Source organism: Saccoglossus kowalevskii, chromosome 1 (genome assembly GCF_978046115.1).
Source record: "Saccoglossus kowalevskii chromosome 1, keSacKowa6.1, whole genome shotgun sequence".
NCBI lineage: Eukaryota > Metazoa > Hemichordata > Enteropneusta > Harrimaniidae > Saccoglossus > Saccoglossus kowalevskii.
The window spans coordinates 29,043,464-29,052,582 of record NC_140641.1 but is presented as its reverse complement, the minus strand read 5'-3'; positions in this window follow the sequence as shown (position 1 = coordinate 29,052,582).

Below are 9,119 nucleotides of genomic sequence, written 5' to 3'. Positions count from 1 at the left end.
AATATATTGTTTGTCATTTATTAGTCAATTAACACTAAATGTTGTTACTCACAGTGGGACTTGAAGCTACACATTCAAATCTACTATGTATTATAAATCTACTGATAATGATGTTTATAATAATTTAATAAAATACATATGCAAGTAGATATTATGAAGTTTACATTGTATAGTATGTAACGGAAAACAGTATTCGCGACTCTGTATTTGGCCTTAAAATTACGTTTATTTCAGTGTTATCATCCCAAGGCAGTGTCTTTAACATTGAAGTCATTACTATATTCTCACTCGACTGTCACAGTTGTTGGCAAATTGAATTAAACTGAAAATCCATCAACACTTTTTAAATATATATATACTGGGCCGCATTTGACAAATACCGCGGAGGTGGCGATAATATCGATCCGGCGAGTATATAAGCTGAGAATCGTATTTCCGCCTATAAAGGCAACCCGAGGGTATAACGTAAATAAAATGCACTCTTGCTCAGTATTTTAACTGATTCGCGACTAGAAGTGAAGCGGCGTAACACTAACGGCTTTTTCTCGGTTACGGTTTCAATTAACTTTACATGCCTTTATTTTGTATTATGTCGCTAATAACCTAACATCTGTGGCAGGTAGGTCGCGCGATTATTCCTGAATAGCAGAACAGTTACAGACTCCGTGTATGAGGCAGTGATTATTAGATATATTCATCTCACATAGCTTCTTTCAGACTAATATGATTACAGCAGTCACGTGACTTTGAAAGATACAATTCAAATAACTGAAGTAGCCGTAGAGCGCACTCCGGCGAAGAATTCCCTTAAGTAGTGAATTCACATTTGACATTGAAGTAGCTGATCGGTAATTAATCAACAGAATTCTTTGACGTATTTCATGGTTGGGTAAACATATTATTTTGGTGAATAGAATACGATTTACTTCAGGCTAAAATTATTTCTAATGATACGGACTGGACATTACTTTGTAATGCGTAGGTGCAGGTCTTGCGTGGTAGAGTTCGCAGTTAGTTGTATTTGCTGCTATAACACATAATGAAATGATTGCAGTCATTGCACAGTTAAAAATACACCGCTAAACTTTACAGATTGGACGCTACTCCGAAACAACTTTGCATCCTAAGATTTTGCATGTATGAATTCATTCTGGTTAACTGATACTCTGGTAATAAAATAAGCATATTGTTGTATATGTACATGATTTTAATTACTCATAAACAATCTGCTGTAAAAACTGTATCTAACCATTTGACTTCCACCTCTCGACTACGTTGGGTTTAAATCACAGCAATATTTGTTCAAGCCAAGTACTTTCAATCTGATACCATATGGTATTGGTAGCCACGAGCACTTTGTAGCACCATGCCACCACCTCAGCGTTGATCTTCTCACAATCAACATATAATTCTGCTATGGTTGATTGTACTTGAGTAATTCCTGTTTAAAACAGCAAGGCTAGCAGACAAGAGGCAACAGGCTTCTCATCTCCATGTTGCAATGTTTAGATCAAGAGTCAAATTACGATCGAATAATGCGTACTTGGTGTAAAGTCTAATGATTGGGTTTGTTTCAATCAGGACCTTCAATAGTCTGGATTATCATATTAACTCAATTGTGAGTGGACTCATTATATAACTTAACTATTTCAATCAGACTATCCGGATGTTCTTAATTTTAGGTTATAATCGTTACATGACAAGAAAGTCACAATAGACGAAAGAACGACATTCCCATGATTACTTGACACATTATCTTTGGCATGTGCACTGTGTGTAAATTTACACTCGATGATTTATATTCTACCGGGACATGTTATGGACTCACGTGTGTTTTTTTCGATCCCATGGGATATATAACATATATTACCCCTCTTTTCTTGTTCTTGGGCAAAAGTGAGAAACAAATCTTTAATAATTGAAGATAACACAATACATATTTATGATTTATGGTAATAAAATCACCCAATAATACAAAAGAACGTGTTGATCATGTACAAAATAACCTTCTCATGCAGGTAACATATCAACAAGTGTTATCTCAAGTCAGAGTCAATAGGCCAACTTTGGAAATCCAGCACAATCATCTATTTATCTGATCAGTATTACATGAACGCATAACCTAGTGACATGACCTTGGTTCAATTTACAGAGGAAGAACAAATCACACACGTCGTAATCATAGATGTATGTGTTGAGTGTATATTCCAATGAAAATAGGACAGAAATAAGAAGTTACTCCCAGTTGCCGCACATCTTAGCATATGCATGCAAATGACATCATTCCAATTGCTCCTTGTCAGTGAATCAATCCCTATGGAATAGGAAGTCATCAATACATGACATGCATCGGAAATTGAGGGGATAACACGAAACGTACAATGTAAACAATGACATATAAAACATTCCGTCTGTAATTAACTTGTTTGAGGTGAGAACAATCGGGAGTAAGACATCTACTGATAAATTAAACTTTGAGTAGTTTCGTTATTGTCCCGAGGGAATACCGATGTGTAGGTCACTCCTGGAAGACATATAAAAATATAAAACGACATTCGGCAGATGATTTACATTTGACGACACACCATAACTTTGGGAGACATCTCTCATTTCAGGTAGACTGTGAACCCGTCAACGAGATAATGTGTTAGTGCCAATGAATCGGTTAAAATGCAAGGTTTGATGCATTAAGATCTAGTTTGAAGAGCCCAGTGCAGTGAGAGATTCGTCACACGTAATGAATTAAACATGGTGTTTTACCCCGCTATCTCAAGAGATGCTGCTCCTACGTCGTGACCAGATTCCGTGAATTATTGAAGCATTTCTTCGAAGTGGCACTTGAGTCCAGTTTATTGTTAGGCTCTCTCTACTTGAAAACAATACTACTTTGCAATTTGTATAGTTCAGCGCTGATGTGTTGGATTGTGTTATATTACACTTTATATATATATTATTATTAGATGCGCCAACTAATGGTCATGTGAGAGTCAGACAGAGCGAAATGTATTTACATAATCTATGTATACACAAAGTAGGCATTACAAACGTATTACATGTACAACAATGTTTTTGTATGACGACATTTTAAGATTGACCAAGCAAACACGTGTTGTACATTAGAATGCAAATGTATATACAATTGTTTTTGGATATATCATAACCATAAATGAAATTTGAAAATATAATTTAATATTGAATAACTGTAATGAACTTCTAGTACAAAGTACAACAACAATACACCTGGAAAAAGTTTATGTCTTTTGATTACACTTGGAGATACACTGGCATATATTTATTTCCAAATTTACCGTCGAGTATAGCCGTGATACGATACTTATTCGTGTGTGTAATTCGACAAGTATATCTTCTGATAACTAGGACAACATCACTTCACTCATGTGGTATATTATTTTGTTCCCGTTGGGGCATTTTATCTGATATATCTATGAGGGGCGTTCAATAAGTAATGCCCCTGATCCATTTCCCATAGCAGGATATTAATGAAACTTGGCACAGTTATTAGTCTTTCTCTACATAGAAACCAACCAGAGTTATGCATTTCTCCCATCGTTTGATGCAGCCGGTTTTGTAGAACGCCCCAGGTTGGCCCCTAGCCACGTTGTAACTCCAGAAATCAAGGCTGCATCATCTGGGAAACGCTTTCCTTTCAAAAACAACTTCATGGCTGGGAAGAGATGAAAGTCAGAGAATGCAAGGTCAAGAAAGTAAGGGGGATGGGAAGGTATTCATAGCCATACGCCCGTGCTTCTGATCTGGCGACATGCGAGTTGTGGACCAGAGCGTTGTCCTGCAGGAGGAGGATACCTTTGCTAGTCTTGCCCTGCCTCTTGATTTTGATAGCTTCTCATAATTTCAACAAAATCAAGCGTAATAGGCTCTTGTAATTGTGCTACCCTTTGCCAGGAAATCTGTCATCACTACTCCGTCCTGGTCCCAGAAGAATGTGAGCATGACCTTGTCAGCGGAGGGCTGCACCCTTGCCTTCTTTGGAGGTGGTGAGTCCAAGTGCTTCCACTGCATTGACTGGGCTTTGGTATTTGGATCATAGCGATGGATCCAAGTTTCATTCTATGTAATCAGTCTTTTGAAAAACTTGACAAAATTGAAAGCCCAATTTCTGACAGGTGTGAAATGCAAGCCCTATACATCTCGTGTGAAAAAAGTAACTTGAAACGGTGAATTATCATGAAACTAAAAACAAGCGATTGTTATACATTACTGATTAATTGAATGATTGATTGATTGGAATGATTTTTATTATTTATCTTGTCTGCAATTTAGAATTAAAGCTATTTGATTAATCTGTGATATTTAGAGATTGTTTGTTAGTCTTGTACAACAACTGTGTTTTTTCTCATTGAACAGTTTTCTTATCAATGACCTCGTACATTGGACTTTATAGTCCTTAATGAAGCTGCAATGATTCCATTTTACCGAACAGCCTCTCGCGGGGCAACCATACACATTTATTCTATAATTCTAGCCAAGAATGAAATACTTCCTTCACCAACTCATGTCTTTGTTTTCAATTATTACACAACTGTTATTCACCGAAGCATTTGATTTAAAACAAATTCAAAATTTGTCAAAGTCTACACTAAACTCTTATAGTCCTACTATAAATGGCTGAGGAACTACAAATAACAAATACGAGAGCTTAATTCAAACAAAAGATATTTGATAGTCACGGTAGAGGTGTTTGCCAATTGTCAATGTAGCAATTTTTAAAGGCTCCAATCAAAACACCAAATGGCTAAACTTAAAAATATATTATCACCTACAAGTTTGATGCTACAGGTTTTATTTGTTATATTATTTGTCTTGCATGTGTACACAGAATGTTAAGACTCACTTGTTGGCTTGATGCTCGCACCAGATACGCTGAACTCCGTAATCATTGCTGTCAAGTATATATATATATATATATATATATATATATATACATCTACGATATGCATGTGATTAATATTTAATCCGATTCGGACTAATTCGGACTAATAGAACATTCTAATGGTAATCACTTAAATTGAGAACTAGTACCGAGGTAAATCTAATAGTTTTAAAATTGTTTGCAAAACTTATCCTATTAAACAAACGATTGGTGAGCATAAACACTAACATGACGTGAACATTATTCATCTAATGTGTAACATGGATATTGTCTATTGATTGACCAATCAATATCTTTTTCAGAATAAATTACACAGACAACATTAAAAAGGTTTCTAACTTACTATGACATATGCATCTGAATCTTGCTATAACTCCATATATGGCGTATAACCACAGGAATCTAGAGTGTTCATTGGCCAAATTCAACACAATCATATGAGAGATCATATTTCCATAATTGTCTTTGGATTGAAGACTGTTTAACGATACATATTCCGTGAGTATTTCGTATAATTCACTGTGCATAATGTTCCAATATTTGATCCTGAGACCACGTCCACAGGGCTTTAATTAAAATTATTCAACAGCAGTTCCTAATCCAAAATAAGGTTGTAATGTATTGTTTACGTCATCCCGTCATGTAAGCTAATATACACGAGCGGCCTAACATTGTGTTTATAGATGGGACATCATTTCTTTGTTGTTTGATGTTGTGAACTCGTTAAACGTTAAATAACCATCGTACAATTTAAAAAAGTAAAGTTTATACTAACTAGGTATCAATAGAGTGTCCTCAAGAGAACAAAAACTTGACAATCATTCTAAATGTTTAGTTAAACTTATTCCCGGTTATGATTTTGAATAAGGCTGAACACGCATAGTGAATTTCGAAAATGTGCGCCATTGACGGATTAAAATGAAAGTAGATCCGTGGTAAATAGTTCCTTGTGTTATAATAATGCCAGTTTAGTCAGATTTTGCTGTCATGATGTAAATGATAAATGAGTAATCAGACCAGATTTCATATCATTCAGACACTCCTAGCCTCGCTCTACTCTAAACTACACGTACAAAATTTAAATAATACTTGAAAAACAACATTCCTTAAATGGTATTATTTCCGTGCATATATTTCACAGTTTGCTTTCAAAATTGTACGCGTTGAGTATTAGAAGTGCGATTGAATAATGAAAAACAACAAAAATAAACAAGGATGATACACATTACAATGTGTTTGGGATGAAACTGTTTCCACGCAATTAAAACTCTCAGTATCAACTCGATGAGTTCAGCACTGATTACTACCAGCTTCCACAAGAATATTTGGGTTTGTGTCCCTTTGATGACCGATTCTGCTTACTTTTACCTTTACTTTTTTGTTGCTCTGTATAGTGGAAATATCATATTTGGCCATAGATACATTTTTGAACATAAAGTAACTACAACATTGGCAAATTCGGTCAAATCAGTTTTAAAATGATACACTTACTCAAGGTATACAACCAGTAGGTGTTGTAAAATAGTTCCGGAAGAACATGCTCTACACGTTGCACCCACTATGTATTATATATTTGAGTATGATATTAATAGATTTGACTGCTACATGATTTATTCTATCATAAGAACAAAAAGGGACAGCAAGGGAGCACAATTTGTTCCCACTGTAATTCTAATAGTTTGTTGAAAAATAGTATTCAAACTCGACAAATAATTTATTATTCAATAATTTTAGCATACAGATAATGCCATCTTCACAGTGGAAATGCATTTAGGATAGTTGCTTGTTATGTGTTATGTCTGATCTGGAAGGTAAAGGCATTTTCTTGATGTTATTCGCAGCTTGTATTCTAAAAGTGAGCTTTCTTAATATTTGCTTACAAATCACGGGATGACATCTCTCCATCCTTGTCATGTCCTTGACATTCGCACATATACAGTCAATGGTTACAGTAATCATTTAATCAATATCTCATTGAAGAGAATCAGCATTGATTTTAAATTAAAATATACATGTTGTACAACTGTTGTGTTTTTTCAATAATTATGCACGGACATTTTTTAGAAGTCTAAAGCACCTTACACACATTTACTGTCAGAAATGTTGATCATCCTCTTCTTCCATCTTCAGGTATATCGATGATGTACTTTTCATCAACAATCCTACCATCAATAATTACCTTTCTACTCTATATCTACCTGAACATGAAATCAAAGACACCTACTTCTTATTCTTAATATATTGTTATCATGCTTGACTTTTAGGGCATTCTTTCTACTAAAGTGTATGACAAGCAAAACTTTTTATTTTATCTTTGTAGTTATATCCCTCTTCCTTCTGCATATTGCGTATACATTTCCCAGCTTGTTTGATATGCTACAGATTACACATTAAAGCATTTCTTTGCCTGATTATGAATTAGTGCCAAAATACGACACATCATCTAGGCGGATGATCTCTGATTGTTTTAACATCATTAGAAGTAGTAGTACACTGGTTATAGTGATTTTGTTAAATGTTACAGACTCCAGGCTGGTAAGTCAAGGTTTATCTCAACATTAGAGCATTTCTTTGCCTGATTATGAATTGGTGCCAAAATACGACACATCATCTGGGCGGATGATCTCTGATTGTTTTAACATCATTAGAAGTAGTAGTAGAAGTAGAAGGTCACTTTATAAATTGGCTACTTATATTGATATATGGCGGGTGCTTCCGGTAGGGCAGGATATGCTTACTTAACACTTGATATCACTTCTTGGAGGCTAACCTTGAGGTCCGAGTAATCATTCTTCCGTACATTAAGTGTGTGAATTATCTATTTCTTCTCGTGAAGCACATTAATTTCTGTACTACTTTACACATTATCAATATTAATGTGTGTAAATATACTTTGTCATATGTTAATTGTTATTGTTGTGTGTTCATTGCAATTCCTTGAAATCTCTATACGACTGTTGAATTTAAAGTGTTAGGTCCATGCTACCTTTCTTCTTCATATATTAAATCTTTAAGGAACAGTTTATCTACTGAATTCTTAACGCATGCACATGTTCATCTTATAATGTGCTTTGTATATTGGATTGAAGCACGAATATTCATTTATAATTGCAGGCCTTTTTAATTTTTTTTTACCAAACAACATAATTTTAATATTTGTTACTGGCAGCTTTCATCAACCAAGAATAATATCGAGTTAGACTGAGATATTCCACTTGCACTGGCAAACTAACTGAAACCAGTACGTCTTAAGCTTACTAACTATCATTTCTACCTGTCTTAAACGAAATAAGCGCAATCACTCGATAGAGAATATGTTAGATAAGCAGATAATTAACCTCATGGAAATTTAACCCTTGGAAATGCAATTGAGTGAAGCTATCACTTTCTTTGAACAACGTTATTGCATAGTTTAAAGACATATGCATGAGGGTTGAATTAGAAAAAGGTAGGAATTCAAAATCAATGATGCCTTTATATTATGGGATGATCTTGCGCCTTGAGATTGAGAATTATTTAGCTAAGTGTGTCATATACAAGTGGAATTCCATCACGATTCAACAGTGACATAGGTGACACCACTTTTAGATTATGATAACACACTGCAAAACGCTAAGTGTGTTATTAGCACTAAATATACATAAACAGGCAGCCAACAACTACATATGATAACTCTTAAGAAAAGCATTTGCCAGAATGTATACAATACAGTCTTCAATGTGTACTATGTGCATTATAATTGAGAAGTAGTCGTTGTCCAAACATCAATCACCACTCAGACAAACATTCAATGAGACTTGATATGGCATTTATGGCATCTAAAAACATATTGATATTTCGTCAACTTCTAACTTCCGTTGAAAATTCTATCATCACAAACAAAAGTTAGAAACAGTCAAACAAATGGTTTCCTTATCCTTCCCATGAATCATTGTACAGTTATGAGTGATGAGTTTCAGATCTTACAACACGCTAAGCGTGCTCAAAGCATTCAATTATTAATTCAGCTGGCTGCGAGTCACTTTGTTCTCGCTCTACTGCTCTACTGGAAAACATTGATATCCTTACACCAAGTTAAATTTATCTCGTCATGCATGGATTGCTGTGCAGCATGCTGATGCTGTGTAATTTGCCTTCCAGTCTGTGTGGAATACGAGACGGCACGGGAATTACTTAAATGTATAGTTATGATTGTCACATGCACAAT